The following is a 17,076-nucleotide window of genomic DNA, read 5'->3' as shown; positions in this document are numbered from 1 at the left end:
CATCTCATCAACAAGGACCCACCTCCCCAATTAATTAATATTAGTGATATAATAAATAAATATAATCTCTCCTAATTAATTAATTCGAATCCTCGTTCATCATCGTCACATGCTAAACATGCAAGTGGTGGCTTCTTGCTATATATATATATATATATATATGTCACTGTCTTGTTTAGATTCTCTTCTCTTCTTTTCCTTTTGTTTTCCCCCATTGGGGGGTAAGCTACGGTATTCCTTCGGTCAATTATATTACAATATAATATAAATAGTATGGGTATGGTGATGTCAGTATTAACATCAACCGATCAAAGGAATTGTTAATTATTTTATAAGCGTATCTAGTTTGGAGGCTAGCTAGACCTAGTTGTAGATTGTAAAGGATCTTTCTTGTGTTAACTTTGGAATATGAATGCAAATGGAAATGCTTAATTATCCTTTTTCAATTGGATTCTTGTTCCCTCTTAGTTATGCATATCAACTAGGAAGCTTCTAGCGTGAAGAAAGTATTTTAAGATCCAGGATAAATTAAAAATATGTAAAAAATATAGGGGTCACTTTGAAATATGATAAATAAGTAATTAATCTTTACATGATTATCATACTCATATGACCATCACGAGTGCTCAAAGAGAATTCAAAATTTATATTCTTGAAGAGTCCATACCACTCTCTACACATGTAAACATCACTAATAAGAGAAACACTGCAAATTTAAATTACTTACTCATTTCTAAAAATAATTTCATTAAAATAAAGATCTAAAATATTTTTGTTAAAAATGTGTTAGTCATAAAAAGTAACAATAATAACAGTAATAATAATAATTATAATAATATCAATTAATGTACTACATTAATATCATAACAATTTTAAAATAGAATTTTGTAAATTTACACATTTTTTATACTGTACTAATATAGGTCATTAAATTAAAATATTCTTCTCTAGTCTTTTAAGAACCAGTTTCAAGTTCCCCCACCTTAGACAATTCCTATCAACTATCATATATAGTAAACTAATTAAGGTGTCAATATGCCAGGCGATGGGGACATGTTCCCAACGAAGTCCGATTCTTCATATATCTGAGATCTAAGAACTAAGAAGCACAGCAAAATTGTACGGAAACTTATAAGACTATGAGAATTGTCATATGAAATTAATTTCTTGGTGTTAAACTTAAGGCATAGGACTAAATATCTATAGGAGTCTCTAAAATTCAGAACGTCCATCGATTTAGTTTTTAAGATTTTAATTAAATTATTGTTGTTTTTAAAATTGAATTTCGGATATAATAAAATCATCTCCAGCAGGGAACTTATTTTATTCTCTATTTATGATCCATTTGTTATAAAAAATAACTCCACATTAATTTTCGCGTCATAAATAATAAATAGAAACTTAAAGCGTCTCTTTTTTTCCTAATAGAGGAACTAACTTTAGTCTCTATTGTGACTCTACTTAATTAATTAATTAATTAAAATAATTAAAATTAATATAGTTATTATTTTTTTAATAATATTATTAAAGTTTATAAATTCAAAAATAATTTACTATTAAAAATATTAATATTAAAAAAAAATTAATAACTTCATATATAATAATAGTGCACAATATATAATTCGAGATTAAACTAATTTGTAAAATACACAATATTAAAAAAAGGTATAGTGGAACTCTATAATTAACAACAAGTATTATAAAATTATCATATGTGTTGAATTAAGTCTTCTTTCAACTGTCAATACTGCTGCATATTCTGAAGTTGGACATTTTTTTAGAAAATTGATGATACAGTGCAAAATCTTTTTCTCCTAACTGAGGTCATTAATATAAATTATTAATTAAATAGATATATAATTATTTAATATAATTATTTGTTTTTATAATAACTTGTTATGTGGCAAATTATTATTGGACAATAAAAGTCTCTACTTAGAGACACTTTTTTTTGGAAAGCACGCAGGAATTCTCTTTTCTTCTTTTTCAATGGTTGACCTATACTTTTGTCAGAAATAGAACCTCATATTTTGGCCATTGGAGTTGTTCTAATAGTTTCTCAACTCTTTTTAGTAGTAATGACTTAATAAATGGAGTGATGAACTAGCATTTTTTTACTACACTAGATATTTCATTAGCGAAATAATGTCATTTATTTTTATTGATATCCCAATTAAAGTAGAAACACCCAATCAAAATATATATATAAATTATTTTATCAAACGATGTCATTTTACGCTGATTGAATGCTAAAAGTAAATGACATCATTTTATCATTATGCAATGTGGCAAAAGAGTGCCAACTCATTAATCTTATTCTTAAGTTACTGCTAAAAAAAGATCGAAAGATTATTATAGTATCAGGAGTAGTTTAATCTTAAAAACAACAATAGTAAAATAAAATTTTAGGGACCAAATCGGTATACAATGTGAATTTCAAGAATTGCTTTGACAATTTAGTCCATAAATTATTATCTTTGTGTTTAAAGTTTTTATAGAAAATATAATAGTTTTTGGTATTTTTTATTTTAAAAATTGACTTTAACATTAAAAAAATTTAAAGTCGTCTTTCTATTAAAAATATTAATTTTTAAATAAATTTATCCACCAAAATCACCTTAATCTCAATCTAACCCATATCCCCACTTACCCATAGACTTGTACACGTATCAAATTGAATATGGCCAAAATCTCAATTCGATCACAAAAATCTTTGAATTAGATTAAATACGATATCTAAATTTTTAAAACTTGGATCTAAACCAATCTGCACATTTGCATATAAAATCGGATCGGATATTAGATATATCCATAAAATTTAAAAATATATTAAAAATCTTATTTTTATAAAAAATTTCATTAAAACATCTTTTTCTTTTTATAACCTATTTAACAACTATTCATTTCTCATGCAACAGCACCTCAGAAACGGAACATGTAAAATAATTAAAAATTTAATTTAAAAAAATTAAATCCCTGCAAGCAAGAATCGAAGAACAAATAATATTTAGAATTAACATTTTGTATATCTAAGCAAAATGAACCAATAATTAATTTTTCTATTATAACAATTTTTATATCTAAATTTAAAGAATATATATATATATATATATATATAGGTGAGTTCTATCCAACCCCCCTCTATTTCAACATGTAAATTATCCCTCGTGACGTGACATGCTTTAATTGGATGCTTAGTTTTAGTTTGAGTTAATTTAACTCAATAAGAGTTAATATATTAACTAAAGTTGGGTAATTTTGTAATTAAATATTTTTATAAGAGGGATAAATATATAATTTCTATAAACATTAAAAAATAAAGTTATATTTTTATCATCGTGTAGAAATTCAATTTACCCCGATTCCATTTCTCTCTGAAATTGAAAGAAAAAATCAATTCATTGGGTGTTCTATATTTTGATGAACCAGGAAATAAGGGTGTGTTTGGCAACTACGTTCAAAGAGAAGAAGTACGTTTAGTCGTTTAGATATCTTGAAAGCTGTAATTTTTGGTTTGGCAAATTTTTTATTCATGAACGCAGAAGTGATTTTGCATTCAAAACCACGTTTTCAAGAAGCAACAATTTTAAGCTTCTGCGTTTCACCAACGGGTTTTTAGCCATCAATACTCAATCTTTATTTATTTTTTACCAATTTTATCCTTTATGCATACTATTGTATTATTTATATTATTTTTGTTTATATGAACTGTCTTTTTCTATTATTTACTATTTTTTTATTAATTATTTATTTGATATTATACACTTTTATAATTATAATTTTTTTGTATTATTTTTATTTTTTTTAATATAATATATTGATCCTATTAAAAAAGTAAATTAAACAAAAAATTAATTGTAAATAATAATAATAAAAAATTATAACATACTAAAAAAGAGTACTAAGAGTACTAAAAATATACTGTATAAAAAAATATCATAAATTTTTTTTGATTTATTTCAATTACTACCAAAATAAATATTTAATTTTTTTATTATTTTTAGTACTCTCTAAAATTTATATTTTGTTAGTTTTAATTAAAAGTATATTTTGCCAATTTTTATATATTATTTTTATCTTAGTGTATAAATATTAATTTTATTGTAGAATTAATTAATAACATCTATTCAAATATCTAAATTAAAATAATATACAAAAATTATTTAAGTTGATGTCTATTTTAGTAATTTTGTATCTAAAAGTGATTTTGAATAGTGTAATCCAAACAACATTTATTTTACTATAATTCATTTTGATATAAATATTGCCAAACATAAATCACTTAATACAAACTTACTTTTCATCAAAATCAAGTTTGCAAAATTAATTTTATTCAAACTCCCGTTTGCAAACTGTAATCCAAACACACACTAAATATTTAGAGAAAATAACTAATTAAATGGCCAGGGAAAAAAATTGAGTCTGTCAGAACACCGTGAGACCATCTCGACCACAAGGTTGTAGCGCGAACGATCCTCCACCGTTCAGATGGCATGCGCTTTGGAACAATTAATCACGCTCTGACCTCACGGTCATAGTTCAACCAAAGTCTTCTTAGAACTCAAGGATACAGATGTACGAGCCTATAGAATAGATCCTGTTCAAGTAAGGTCGTGTTCTGTGTTTTGTGTTCTTTGTGTTTAGTTATAAAAACTGCTTTTGTTTTGTGAACCTAGCCCAGGTGAGATTAAGTTTACGTTTGCGAAATTCAGAAAATCTTAAAATTTAAGAACGTGAAATCGATTATGATAGCTTTTTATGATGATAGTGTAGAAGGGGAAGACAAAAAAGAAAATGAAAATAATGATGATGATGATGATGATGGTGGTGATGGTGATGATGATAATGTGATTTCTGGATGGCATTGAAATTAAATTTGGAGGTATTTAATTACATAATCACCCACTTTGGGCTATAATTTAATTACCAATAATTTAACCATAGTTAACATAACAACCAATTAAAAGATGATATATCACAGAGGGTAAATTACATGTTATTATAGAAAGGGTAGGCTAGAATTTACCATATATATATATATATATATATATATATATATATATATATATATATATATATATATATATAAAATACTGAAGGCAAGAGTACAGGACCAGAATAGAGTCATCATGTAGAGTCAGAGGAGAAGAACGAAAGACACCAAGCAGCTCTGGAGATCCAACAGTAGTAGCAACAGCAATGTGGCGATTCCAGATGCGCAATATGACGAAATCACAGGCACGATTTAACAAGGAAAGGCACTGCAGTGTAAGAGAGAGGAACCCCAATGAACTTTGAACCACAACGATGGATGAGACAGTGGAAAAGGTGAGGAACGTGAGAAAGGGATGAAGAAGTGTCGTCGAAGACAGGAAGGATGTTGACAAAAAAGAACCACGGTGAGCTAAAGGCGACAGCAACGAGCAGTCTTTGGCATGGGTAAGGTCAGATATGAAAAGTGGATAGGAGTGGGGTGACTGGATTTCATGTTTTGGGTGAGACTGAGTCAGTGAGAGGTGTCGTTGTTTTTACATAGAAGAAGTAGAGAAACCAGAGTTTGTGAGATTAAAGTAATATATATATATATATATATATATATATATATATATATATTAGGTGCAGATATGAAGATCTGCGAATTACATCTACGAATACAGGTGCAATATTCACGATTTAATTTTACTATAGTACATTCGATCCAATCATCTTGTAGATCGGATAATATCCATAAATTGAGAATTGGATGCAGATAAATACCGTAGATCTGCAAATATTATCAGATCTATGAACACCCGTACCCACTTGAATCCCCTCACTAGTTAGTACTATTTCAGAACTCTTTTATCGCATATCTCTCAACCTATTGATAACGAAAACCATTTAAAACAAGAATAACAACAAAAAAGAGACTACTATTTAAACGGTATTAATTTTGGTACGGTAACTAATTGATACAAACCAATACGATTAGAAAGTTTGACGAACAAAAAATGAAACATGAAATATATAATCTCGATCAATATTCATTTTTTATTTTTATTTTTTATTTTTTAAAATATTGACGTTAGGATTTTTGCTAGTAAAGAATTTATAAAAATATTCACGTTGTAGATATAGCTTCTAAACTAACAGAAATTCCTTCGTACAAACATTTTGGGTGTCACAAGTAACAAACCCTTTAAAAATTGTTAACCGAGTATTCAAACCTCGGGTCGTCTTCTCAAGGAACTGCAAGGAGGTATGTTCTTATTATTGGCTATGGAGATTGTGAATTCGGGGTTTCAAGAATGAGGAATAAGTAATATAAATGGCAAGTAAAATAAATGGCAATTAAAATAAATAAATACTGTAAAAAAACTTTTGGCAATGTGAGAGAAATTAGAAGTCCAACTTAGTTATCTCTCTCAACAATAATGAAAGTTGTATCTTAATTCCACTTAGTTAACCTTTGAAGCAAAGGTAAGTAAAGGGACTAATTAGTTTGACCTTCGAATCCTATTTATTTCCTAAGAGAAAGTTGGGATTATTGAAGTTCAGTTCAATTAGCAAGATAACGATTATCACTTACGCTGAGTTTGATAACTGTTGAGTTACTGATTTCTTAACCAAGACCAAAAGGGGGAAAAAGTAAATTGCTGGAATAAAATATCTTCAGATCGGAAGCAATAGTAACGTAAATAAAAGCAAGCAATCATAAACTGAAAATACCTCAATTATCATTAATTCAAACAATAATCTGTGACATGGAATAATTCATAAATTAAATTATAAAAGTAAATAATTAACTCAAATGCTGGAATAAATAAATAAAGTGAAAGGGAAGCTTAAAAACAAAGGAACATAAAAACCTGGATCGAGAGTCACTCTTACAAGCTAAGAGAAGTCCTAAATCCTAATCCTAAGAGAGAGAGGAGAGAACCTCTCTCAAAACTAAATCTAAATCATCGGAAGTAACAAAAATGCGAGCCCCCTCTGAATGGATGCATTCCCACACTTTATAACGTCTAGTCTATGCTGTTTGTACTTGAATCTGGGCCAAAAAGGGCTTCAGAAATCGCTGGGGGCGTATTTTGTAAATTCTGATTCATGGCCTCTATCACGCATCCGCGTAGGTCACGCGGTCGCATCATTAGGAGCTTTTCCTTGCCACGCGGTCGCGTCAGTCACGCGTTCACGTCGTATGCGTTCTGCTTAAGGCGCGCGGTCGCGTCAGTCATGCAGCCGCGTCGCTGCTTCTTTGCTTCTGGCACGCGATTGCGTCATCCATGCGATCGCGTGGGTGCCAGTTTCTTCAAAACTCCGTTTCGCACTTTCCTTCCATTTTTGTATGTTTCCTTTTCCATCCTTTAAGTCATTCTGCCTTAGAAAATCTGAAACTACTCAACACACTAATCACTGCATCGAATAGAAATAAAGGTAATTAAAATAATTAATTTTAAAACTTAGAAAACATGTTTTTCACATACATCACATAATAAGGAAGGAAAAGTAAAACCATGCAATTAATATGAATAAGTGGGTGAAGGATTGAATAAATCACTCAAACTAAGCACAAAAGAACTCATGAAATATGGATTTATCAACCTCCCCACACTTAAACAATAGCATGTCCTTATGCTAAATCCAAGATGAAGATTAAGGTTAAGTTAAAGTGGTGGAATGTTATGCAATGCAACCTATTCTAAATGCATCTACCTAAATGAGTCATGCAATTCCAATTTATCCACTCATATATAAAGCTTACATGTAACCAAATTAATTCACATTCTCAAGGAGTCATATATATATATATATATAGCCAACCCTCAAATAATAAAGCATTTTAGCAAATGAGATGGGAAAGAAAAATATTGTACAAACTTGCAAAACAATTAGTAATTTAAGCACAGATATATGTTGATGAGTTATTGAACCCTCACTGGATTTGTATTTACTCTCTAGTCACTCAGTGTTTATTGGGTTTATTCACTCTACTTTTCTTTTTATTCTTACTTTCTATAACTTTGTTCTTCATCTAACCAATCAACAATTATAGAATATAGTCACACCAAAAATCATGAGGTCTTTAATTAAGGTTGTAATGGGGCTAAGGTAAAGGTAAGGATATATGTATAAGGCTAAGTGAGCTAATAAGTGAATCCTTAATTAGACTAAGATCTCACCTAACATACATATTTAGTAAAACAAAACTTGTTTATCTATTTTCCCATATTTTCCCACTTGTTGTTACATGCTCATACTTCAATTTTTATTTTTATCCCATGTGCATTGCTTTTATTTTGCATTGGGGAATTCTTTTGATTCCCTTTATTAAATACTGAAAAATAACTCTCTTTTTTTTTAATGCACATGGTAATTTAACTTTGATTTTTTATGAGCATGCTTCCCAAAGTTTCTGAGTCATTTTATTTCTTTCAACTTTTTCTACCTTTTGTTTCTATCATCCATGTTCCCAATAGGTTTCCCACACTTTAATTTATTCATAATTTTCTATCTTAAGCTAACCAAGGATTCAACTTGGGATTTTATTTTGTTTTCCTACTTAAGGCTAGTGGTGTGGCTAAATAGAATAAAAGGGATTTTAAAGGCTCAAGGAGGCTAATAAAGGTGATGTAAAAGGTAGGCTATTTTTGGGGCCAGTGGGTTAAAATCAAATAATGGCCTCAATCATTCTTTTGGTATGTACCTATATTCTATATTCTATATTCTATAATTGGACATATAGATTAAAACAAAGTAAAGAACATCAGAATAAAAAAAAGAAGCGAAACACACAGGAATGAAATTATGGTTTGAACGTCACCATACATTTAAGCTCAAGACTCACAAGCTGTGTGTTCTCTAACTCAAGCATCATATATCATTCATATGTGTTATGCAGGTTTAGTTAAAAATTTCCATTATTCTCATAAAAAAATTATGTAGGGTAGCCTTTAAAGTTTTAATGTTTCTCCTTGATGAAATGTTGTTAACTTAACTATATGATGTAATGCTATATATACAAGGTTTATGGATTTAAATCTGTTATGTTCAATTTCCTAGCTTACTTCCTTTTTATATTTTTCAATTAAAACTATGCTATCTTATGCTAAAAAGGGTAAACTATACTAATTAATCCACTAATAAGTCAGAATTGCAAACTAAACTAAATAGCTAAAATAAACTAAATAGCTAAAATATGAACTAAAAATGCAAAATGCGAAAATAGAGTAGAAATACATAAAAGTAGCAATGTATAAGTACTCAAAAAATAACAATAAAAAGAAAAATACAGAAAAATATCCAGAATAAAAGAAAAAGAGATGTAGTGTGATGAGCGGATAATTTGTATACTTTTTGGCATTGTTTTTAGTATGTTTTTGTTATGATCTAGTTAGTTTTTAGTATATTTTTATTAGTTTTTAGTTAAAATTCACTTTTCTGGACTTTACTATGAGTTTGTGTGTTTTTCTGTGATTTCAGGTATTTTCTGGCTGAAATTGAGGGACCTGAGCAAAAATCTGATCCAGAGACTGAAAAGGACTGCAGATGCTGTTGGATTCTGACCTCCCTGCACTCGAAGTGGATTTTCTGGAGCTACAGAAGTCCAATTGGCGCGCTCTCAACGGCGTTGGAAAGTAGACATCCTGGGCTTTCTAGCAATATATAATAGTCCATACTTTGCCCAAGATTTGATGGCCCAAACCGGCGTTCAAAGTCACCTCAAGAAATTCCAGCGTTAAACGCCGGAACTGGCACCTAATTGGGAGTTAAACGCCCAAACTGGCACTAAATCTGGCGTTTAACTCCAAGAATAGTCTCTACACGAAAAAGCTTCATTGCTCAGCCCAAGCACACACCAAGTGGGCCCGGAAGTGGATTTTTATGTCATTTACTCATCTATGTACTAGTTTTCTATAAGTAGGACCTTTTACTATTGTATAGAAATATAGAGGGAGAGCTTTTGATCATGTTTTGATGATTGAACCCTCTTTGGGAGGCTGGCCATTCGGCCATGCCTAGACCTTATGCTTATGTATTTTCAACGGTGGAGTTTCTACACACCATAGATTAAGGTGTGGAGCTCTGCTGTACCTCGAGTATTAATGCAATTACTATTGTTCTTCCATTCAATTCCGCTTGTTCTTTGTCCAAGATATCACTTGTTCTTCAACATGATGAAGGTGATGATTGACGCCCATCACCATTCTCACCCATGAACAAGGTGACTGACAACCATTCTTGTTCTACAAGCATTTGAGGCTTAGTGAATATCTCTTGGATTCCTGATTGCACGATGCATGGTTGATCGCCTGACAACCGAGTGCTCGCCTGACAAACGAGCCAACCATTCCGTGAGATCAGAGTCTTCGTGGTATAGGCAAGAACTGATGGCAGCATTCAAGAGAATCCGGAAGGTCTAACCTTGTCTGTGGTATTCTGAGTAGGATTCAATGACTGAATGACTGTGACGTGCTTCAAACTCCTAGCAGGCTAGGGCGTTAGTGACAGACGCAAAAGTATCAATGGATATTATTCCGGCCTGACCGAGAACCGACAGCTGAATTCCGCTATGCCGTGACAGGACATATGCAATCGCTTTCACTGAGAGGATGGGAGGTAGCTGCTGACAACAGTGAAACCCTACACAAGCTTGCCATGGAAAGGAGTAAGAAGGATTGGATGAAGGCAGTAGGAAAGCATAGAGACGGAAGGGAAGGCACCTTCATACACTTGTCTGAAGCTCTTACACCAATGATATACATAAGTATCACTATCTTTATCTTCTATGTTATTTTCGTTCATCATCATATACATTTGAGTTTGCCTGACTAAGATTTACAAGATGACCATAGCTTGCTTCAATGCTAACAATCTCCGTGGGATCGACCCTTACTCACGTAAGGTATTACTTGGACGACCCAGTGCACTTGCTGGTTAGTTGTGCGAAGTTGTGTAATGCCATGGTATTGAGCCACCCAGTTTCTGGAGCCATTACCGGGGATTATGAGAGTTGTGAAAAAGTATTGTTCACAATTTCGCGCACCAAGTTTTTGGCGCCGTTGCCGGGGATTGTTCAAGTTTTGAGCAAGCTTTTGGTAACAATGCCTGGGATTGTTCTAGTTTGGACAACTGACGGTTCATCTTGTTGCTTAGATTAGGTATTTTTTTTCGAAATTCTTGAAGATGAATTCTAGAGTTTCATGATGATTTGTTGAAATCTGGCTGGCTGAAAAGCCATGTCTAATCTGATTGGACCGAGGTTTCAACTTATCACCACAAGAGCTTGTTGATTTTCATCAATTTTGCTTTTGGAGCAGTGATCTGCTAAGATTTGGCTGACCTTTGGTCATGTCTAGTGTTTTGGACCGAAGCTTTCTTTGAAAGCTTGGCTGGCTGTGAAGCCATGTCTAATTCCTGGACCGGAGTCTTAGACTAGCATTGCACTGATTCCTGGAATTCTCATTAAGGATTTTGATACTTTTTCCTGCTTAATTTTCGAAAAATACAAAAAAAAAATTTGCAAAACCATAAAATCCAAAAATATTTCTTGCTTGAGTCTAGAGTCTCATCTTAAGTTTGGTGTCAAATGCATGTTTTTGTTATATTTTTCGAATCCATGCATATATTTCTTGTTTTGATCTTTAACTTCTATTGACTTGAGTGTTCATGTGTCTCATATAGTGTCAGTAGTACACAAACTGCTAAGTTTGGTGTCTTGCATGCATTGTTATTTGATTCTTGTTGCATTTTGATTATTAAAAATCCAAAAATATTTTTAATTTGTGTCTTTTCAAGTCAATGATACAAAGAATTGAAGATTCAGAACATACTGCAGAGGAATTATACAGAAAAAGCTGAGCATTCAAAAATGCCCAGTGAAGAAGACAGACTGGCGTTTAAACGCCAGCCAGGGTACCTGGTTGGGCGTTTAACGCCCAAAAAGGGTGCATTTTGGGCGTTAAACGCCAGAATGGATACCATTCTGGGCGTTTAACGCCAGGATGGTGCTAGGGGGAAGATTTTGTTTTCAAATCAATTTTTTTTTTCAAGTTTTCAAAGTTTTTCAAAATTAAATCTTTTTCAAATCATATCTTTTCAATCAAATGTTTTCAAAATCAATTTCTTTCCTTTTTAAAAGATACTTACTAACAATTAATGATTTGACTGAACATTTTTTGCCTTTTCTATTAAGAAAGGTTTTATGTTTGAATCATATCTTTTCTTGTTAGGCAAGTCATTAATTCTCTAAATCATATCTTTTCAAATTGTTTTCAAATCATATCTTCTAAAATTGTTTTCAAATCATATCTTCTCAATCACATCTTTTTAAAACCATAACTTTTCAATCAAATCTTTTTAACCTCATCTTTTTCAAAATATTTTTCAATCAAATCTTTTTGATTTCTAATTTCAAAATCTTTTTCAAAAATCAATTGATTTCTTTTCACTTTGAATTTTCGAAAATTACCAATCAAATTTTCAAAATGTTTTCAAAATCCTTTGATTGAATTTTCGAAAATTCTCTTCCCTCCTTCCCACATCCTTCTATTTATGGAGTACTACTCCTTCTAAATGCACAAATTCGAACTCTAACTATTAAAGTTCGAATTCTTCTTCTCCTTCTTCTTTCTATTTCTCTTTTCCTCTGACACTTCAAGGAATCTCTATACTGTAACATAGAGGATTCCATATTTTCTTGTTCTCTTCTCTTTCATATGAGCAGGAGCAGAGACAAAGGCATTCTTGTTGAAGCTGATCCTGAACCTGAGAGGACCCTGAAGAGAAAGCTAAGAGAAGCCAAAGCACAACTCTCTTTAGAGGACCTGACCGAATTCTTCAAAGAAGAAGAACACATGGCAGCCGAAAACAACAATAATGCCAACAATGCAAGGAAGGTGCTGGGTGACTTTACTGCACCTACTCCTGATTTCTATGGGAGAAGCATCTCTATCCCTGCCATTGGAGCAAACAACTTTGAGCTTAAGCCTCAATTAGTTTCTCTAATGCAACAGAATTGCAAGTTCCATGGACTTCCAATGGAAGATCCTCATCAGTTTTTAGCTGAATTCTTGCAAATCTGTGACACAGTCAAGACTAATGGGGTTAACCCTGAGGTCTATAGACTGATGCTATTCCCTTTTGCTGTAAGAGACAGAGCTAGAATATGGTTGGATTCTCAACCTAAGGAAAGCCTGGACTCTTGGGAAAAGCTAGTCAATGCCTTCTTGGCAAAGTTCTTCCCACCACAAAGATGGAGTAAGCTTAGAGTGGAAGTCCAAACCTTCAGACAGAAGGATGGAGAATCCCTCTATGAAGCTTGGGAAAGATACAAACAATTAATCAGAAGATGTCCCTCAGACATGCTTTCTGAATGGAGCATCATAGGTATTTTCTATGATGGTCTCTCTGAACTATCCAAGATGTCTCTGGATAGCTCTGCTGGAGGATCTCTTCATCTGAAGAAGACGCCTGCAGAAGCTCAAGAATTGATTGAAATGGTTGCAAATAACCAATTCATGTACACTTCTGAAAGGAATCCTGTGAACAATGGGACTAGTCAGAAGAAAGGAGTTCTTGAGATTGATACTCTGAATGCCATTTTGGCTCAGAACAAGATATTGACTCAACAAGTCAATTTGATTTCTCAAAGTCTGTCTGGAATGCATAATGCACCAAGCAGTACTAAGGAGGCTTCATCTGAGGAAGAAGCCTATGATCCTGAGAACCCTTCAATGGAAGAGGTGAATTACCTAGGAGAACCCTATGGAAACACCTACAATTCTTCATGGAGAAATCACCCAAATTTCTCATGGAAGAATCAAGAGAGACCTCAACAAGGTTTCAATAACAATAATGGTGGAAGAAACCGGCTTGGCAATAACAAGCCTTTTCCATCATCTTCTCAGCAACAGACAGAGAGTTCTAAGCAGAATACTTCTGACTTAGCAACAATGGTCTCTGATCTAATAAAGACCACTCAAAGTTTCATGAATGAAACAAGGTCCTCCATCAGAAATTTGGAAGGGCAAGTGGGTCAGCTGAGCAAGAAAGTTACTGAACTCCCTCCTAGCACTCTCCCAAGTAATACAGAAAAAAATCCAAAAGGAGAGTGCAAAGCCATAGACATGGCCGAATATGGAGAGGAAAGAGAGGAGGAGGACGCCACTGGGGAAGACCTCAGTGGGCGTGTACCAATCTCCTCTGAGTTCCTCAATGAGGAACAAGGGGAATCTGAGGCTCAAAATGAGACCATAGAGATTCCATTGGACTTACTTCTGCCATTCATGAGCTCTGATGAGTATTCTTCCTCTGAAGAGGATGAGTATATCACTGAAGAGCAAGTTGCTAAATACCTTGGAGCAATCATGAAGCTAAATGACAAGTTATTTGGAAATGAGACTTGGGAGGATGAACCTCCCTTGCTCACCAAAGAACTGGATGACTTGTCTAGGCAGAAACTGCCTCAAAAGAGGCAAGATCCTGGGAAGTTTTCTATACCTTGTACCATAGGCACCATGACCTTCAAAAAGGCCTTATGTGACTTAGGGTCAAGTGTAAACCTCATGCCCCTCCCTGTAATGGAGAAATTAGGGATCTTTGAGGTGCAAGCTGCAAGAATCTCATTAGAGATGGCAGACAATTCAAGAAAACAAGCTCATGGACTTGTAGAGAATGTTTTGGTGAAGATTGAAGACCATTACATCCCTACTGACTTCATAGTCCTAGAGACTGGGAAGTGCATGGATGAATCCATCATCCTTGGCAGACCCTTCCTAGCCACAGCAAGGGCTGTGATTGATGTTGATAGAGGAGAGTTGATCATTCAAGTGAATGAAGAATCCTTGGTGTTTAAGGCCCAAGGACATCCCTCTATCATCATGGAGAGGAAGCATGAAGAGCTTCTCTCAAAACAGAGCCAAGCAGAACCCCCACAGTCAAACTCTAAGTTTGGTGTTGGGAGGCCACAACCAAACTCTAAGTTTGGTGTTGAACCCCCACATTCAAACTCTAAGTTTGGTGATTGGGAGGTTCCAACACGGTTCTGAGTATCTCTGAGGCTCCATGAGAGTCCTCTGTCAAGCTAATGACATTAAAGAAGCGCTTGTTGGGAGGCAACCCAATGTTTTATAGTTAACTATTTTCTTTTATTTTATCTTTTTTTTTTGTAGGTTGATGATCATAAGAAGTCACAAAAACAATGAAAAAAGCAAAAACAGAATGAAAAACAGGAAGAAAAGCAGCACACCCTGGAGGAGAAGAAGCTGGCGTTCAAACGCCAGTAATGTAAGCTGTTGGGCGTTTAACGCCCAGTCTGGCACCATTCTGGGCGTTTAACGCCAGAAAGGGGCACCAGACTGGCGTTAAACGCCAGTAAAGGGCAACAACCTGGCGTTAAACGCCAGGAATGGGCACCAGCCCGGCGTTTAACGCCAGAAATGGCTCAAAACGTGAATTTTGATGCCACTTGGTGCAGGGATGACTTTTCCTTGACACCACAGGATCTGTGGACCCCACAGGACCCCACCATCACTCTCTCTCTTCTTCCCCCACTCACCAATCACCTCAATACCTCTTCCCCAAAAACCCTTCACCTATCAAATCCCATCTTTCTCTTCACCACTCACATCCATCCTTCATAAATCCCCACCAACCTCACCCTTCAAATTCAAACCACTTTCCCTCCCAAACCCACCCTCCATGGCCGAACCATTACCCCCCTCTCTCCTATATATACCCTTCTTCAACCCTTCATTTTCACACAACCTAAACACCCTTTCTTACCCTTCTTGGCCGAACACATCACCTTCCCCCTCTTCCTCATTTCTTCTTCTTCTACTCTCTTCTTTCTTCTTTTGCTCGAGGACGAGCAAACATTTTAAGTTTGGTGTGGAAAAAGCGTTGCTTTTTCATAACCATTATGGCATCCAAGGCCGGAGAAACCTCTAAAAAGAGGAAAGGGAAGGCAAAAGCTTCCACCTCCGAGTCATGGGAGATGGATAGATTCCTCTCAAGGGTGCATCAAGTCCACTTCTATGAAGTTGTGGCCTTGAAGAAGGTGATCCCCGAGGTCCCCTTTTCACTCAAAAAGGGTGAATATCCGGAGATCCGCCATGAGATCCGAAGAAGAGGTTGGGAAGTACTCACCAACCCCATTCAACAAGTCAGAATCTTGATGGTTCAAGAGTTCTATGCCAATGCATGGATCACCAAGAACCATGACCAAAGTGTGAACCCGAATCCAAAGAATTATCTCACTATGGTTCGGGGGAAATACTTGGATTTTAGTCCGGAGAGTGTGAGGGTGGCGTTCAACTTGCCTATGATGCAAGGAGATGAGCATCCTTACACTAGAAGGGTCAACTTTGATCAAAGGTTGGACCAAGTCCTCACAACTATATGTGAAGAGGGCGCACAATGGAGGCAAGATTCAAGAGGAAAGCCGGTTCAATTGAGAAGGCATGACCTCAAGCCTGTGGCTAGAGGATGGTTAGAGTTCATACAACGCTCAATCATTCCCACTAGCAACCGGTCCGAAGTTACCATAGACCGGGCCATCATGATTCATAGCATCATGATTGGAGAAGAAGTAGAAGTTCATGAGGTTATAGCTCAAGAACTCTACAAGGTGGCGGACAAGACCTCCACTTTAGCAAGATTAGCCTTTCCTCATCTCATTTGTCACCTCTGTTATTCAGTTGGAGTTGACATAGAAGGAGATACCCCCATTGATGAGGACAAGCCCATCACCAAGAAAAGGATGGAGTACACAAGAGACCCCTCTCACCATGAGATCCTTGAGATGCCTCAAGGGATGCACTTTCCTCCACAAAATTATTGGGAGCAATTAAACACCTCCCTAGGAGAATTGAGTTCCAACATGGGACAACTAAGGGTGGAGCATCAAGAACACTCCATTCTCCTCCATGAAATTAGAGAAGACCAAAGAATCATGAGGGAGGAGCAACAAAGACAAGGAAGAGACATTGAGGAGCTCAAGCACTCCATAGGATCTTCAAGAGCAAGAAAGAGCCGCCATCACTAAGGTGGACCCGTTCCTTGATTTCCTTGTTCTTTATTCTTCTGTTTTTTCGA

General features: G+C 34.5%; 1 non-coding gene and 1 pseudogene across 1 annotated transcript; both read right to left on the bottom strand.

Moving 5' to 3' along the window:
* Positions 1-4,419: 4,419 nt before the first annotated feature.
* LOC130938704 (small nucleolar RNA U3) lies at positions 4,420-4,615 on the bottom strand (annotated as a pseudogene).
* An 8,626-nt stretch (positions 4,616-13,241) lies between these two features.
* LOC130938417 (small nucleolar RNA R71) lies at positions 13,242-13,349 on the bottom strand. The gene has a single exon (XR_009069584.1). It is a non-coding gene; the product is annotated as a small nucleolar RNA R71 (small nucleolar RNA).
* Positions 13,350-17,076: the final 3,727 nt, after the last annotated feature.

Source organism: Arachis stenosperma, chromosome 6 (assembly GCF_014773155.1).
Source record: "Arachis stenosperma cultivar V10309 chromosome 6, arast.V10309.gnm1.PFL2, whole genome shotgun sequence".
In the NCBI taxonomy this organism is placed as follows: Eukaryota; Viridiplantae; Streptophyta; class Magnoliopsida; order Fabales; family Fabaceae; genus Arachis; species Arachis stenosperma.
The sequence above is the reverse complement of the archived record's forward strand: the minus strand, read 5'-3'. Positions and strand labels throughout refer to the sequence as shown.